Source organism: Narcine bancroftii, chromosome 8, assembly GCF_036971445.1.
Source record: "Narcine bancroftii isolate sNarBan1 chromosome 8, sNarBan1.hap1, whole genome shotgun sequence".
Lineage (NCBI taxonomy): Eukaryota > Metazoa > Chordata > Chondrichthyes > Torpediniformes > Narcinidae > Narcine > Narcine bancroftii.
Window position 1 is genome coordinate 73,829,671 of NC_091476.1, and position 3,159 is coordinate 73,832,829.

Sequence of the window (3,159 nt, forward strand, 5' to 3'; positions counted from 1 at the left end):
TGGGCTTTGGGGGTGGTCCAGAGGAGGTTCATGAGGGCCTTTGAGGAGAGATTGAGTCATCTAGGACTCGCTGGGATTTAGAGGGGATCTTATAGAAATGTATAAAATTATGAAAGGATAGAGGTGGGTAAGTTGTTCCCATGGGTGGGGGAGACCAGAACGAGGAGATCCAGGGGAGTAGATTTAGGACGGAGGTGAGGAGGGACTCCTTTTCCCACAGTGGGGAGAATCTGTGGAATTCGCTGCCCATTGAAGCAGTGGAGGCATCCTCAGTAAACTGGTTTAAGATAAGGTTTTGGAGAGATTTTTACATCGTTGGGGAAATAAAGGTTATGGGGAAAAGGCAGGTAGGTGGAGATGAGCCCATCATCAGATCAGCCCGACAAGCCGGACGGCCGCCTCCCGCTCCTGTTTCCCACATCGTCTTTCGTATTTTTGTAAGGTTGTGACACGAATGGAGACTCTGTCCCAGAAGGCTGGCAGGGAGTGGTGAACCCCCTAGCCAGTTTCAGCTCCTGCCCATTTTAAGCCTCTGGGCGAGACGCTGCCCACCACACTGGTCACTGCTTGTTTTGGCCCTGAAGTCCAGCACTTCCAGGTTCCAGAAGAGTTTGTATCCAAGATTCAAGATCTCTTTCTTGTCATGTAATAAGTAGAGTAATATTACAGGAAATTGCCTGAAACACCTCTTATAGTCAGAGAAGGAGAAGCAGGAGAGAGACCCCTCCCTCCCCCGAGTCACCGATTGTCCAGCACTCCAGATCCGAACCTCCCACCTGGATCCCCTTCAGCCAGCCTCCAACCTTGGGCGAATCTCTCGTCCACAGCTGCCATTGTGGGAGCCTTAACCCGCCATCTGTCTGAGAGCTCTTCAGTATACGATCCACCCCCCCCCAGTTTCCTTGGTCTGTTGTCGTGGTCCAGTGGGCCGTCTCCTCTGCTTCTCCTTCTCAAATGGGGGGGCGGGGGGAAGAGGGTGGTTTCCCCGTTTTCTGGTGCCCTGCTCCAGTCCCCCACTTCTGTGGAGTCTGCAACTGCTCGCGAACACAGGTGCCAACCGTCCTGGATGGGGGGGGGGGGGGAGACACAACTTCAGGATTGAAGGGCATCTGTGGAGGGATTTCTTCAGCTGGGGTAGTTGGGGGGGGGGAAATCGGAATCTATGGAATTTGTTGCCACGGGCGGTTGTGGAGGCCAGGACATTGGGTAGGTTGTTGATTAGCCAGGACATCAATGGGGAGAAGGGTGGATCAGCTCAACAGTGAATGGCGGAGCAGACTTGATGGGCTGAATGGCCTATTTCTGCTCCTCTCCAAAACTGGGGTACTGACTGTACAGGTTTAACCCAGCAACCCCCACCGAGTCTCATGAAACCACTCTTTCCAAACCCCCCCCCCCCCCAGAAAGGCAGGGGGCAGCAGAACCACCCAGGATCCAACCATCCCGGCTCTTCATAGTTACTGGGTTGAGGTCCTGGAACTCTCTCCCTCACAATACTGGAAGTGGGAGGGAGTTGCCTCTCCCCTCCCCCCCACCGAGGTCTGCAGGGGGTCCAGGAACCAGCTGTCTACCCCGTCTGTCCTCCAAGGCGACCATCCTGCCCTGCGAAGGAAGGAGCCTCAGCCTGACGCAGACTGCTGGGACAAGGGACTGGAGCTGGGATTCGAGGGGGTGCCGAGGGCAAGAAGGGGCCCCTATCAGATGTTGAGGGCTCCCTGGCCATGTCAGAGGTGTGGGGTCCAGCCGATGGATCGAATGGGAGTCTGCGCGGAAATTCAGTGTCTCTGAAGGGGACTCTCATTCTGTAATGGGCGCCAGGCAACCCTAATGGCTATTCTTGGTCTGGCAGAGGTTTATCATTGTGGTGACATGTAATTACACCACTAGGTCAGCAGGGGCCATCCCTGTGACCTTGTATATAAAGCTGTCCAGAGCTACAGTCTTGCCTTCCAGGTTCGTCTTCCAGAGAGACAAGATCTCTTAGTGTACGTATTAGTTTATTGAAGCTGTCTTATACTCGCACTGCTGGTGTGGTTATTGTCAGTACAATAAGAGGAACCTTTCATCCTTTGTTAGACACTCTCTGGTGAGAAACCTCCCCTCATTTTGAGTTTGGACATCTGTGACTGAATAGACTTGGCAGCACATTCTGTGTCTGAACGCAATAGATTTGGGGAGCGGCCCCCTGTAAACTGGAACAGGCACTGAGGAGATTCACCAGCCCCATCGATTCTGTGCTGAACTATTTCTCCTACCTCGTCCCACGCACCTGGACTGGAGACACAAGGGAATTCTTCAGCCAGAGGGCGGTGAATCTGCGGAATTGGTGGCCATGGAAGCTGGGTGCATTTCAGGCTGAGATTGGCGGGTTCTCGATTAGCCAGGAGGTGGGGAGAAGGCCAGGACTGAGTGGGATCATGATTTAATTGTGGGGCAGCCTCGATGGAGCTGAATTGGTCTTGATCCCTTCCTGCCCCAATGTTTCTTCATGACAAGATTGAGCCCACAATTCAGCCGGCAGCTCATCCGCATGCCCACCGTGCTCTGCGTGAAAAAAGTTCCTCCTCACATTCCCCTCGATCATCTCCCTTTAACCCACTGCCTCTGGTTTGTATCTCACCCACCCCCACCCCCCCCAGAGGTTAAAATAAAAAGCTACCTTGCATTTACTCTGTCTATACCCCTCAAAATTTTCTGCACCTCCATTAAATCTTCCCCTGTCCTTCTGGGGTCCAGAGAATGAAGTCCTGGTCTGCTTAACCTGCCCCCATGACTCGATTCCTCAAGTGCTGCTGACGGGACTGGAGGGAGAGGTTGGCAAGTCTTGGACCTCGTTCCCTGGAGTGCGGGAAGGCTGGTGGATGAACTAACAGAGGTTTACAAGACAAGGAAGGCATGGATTAACTGAATGCTCGGCTCACTTCCTAAGGGCAGACAATTCTAGAGGGTTTAAGGCGAGATGGGGTTGGTGAACGGTGAGTGGAATGAGAAGGCTGCAGGTGTAGGAACATCACTGGACAACAAATTCATTTTTATCCCCCAAAAGGTTTGCTTCCTGAAAATAAATTGGGGATTACGACAAATGACGTCAAGCTGGACACAAAGATTGCTTCAGATCTGCTGCATCACGTCGGAAGTTGGAGAAACATCGAACCAACC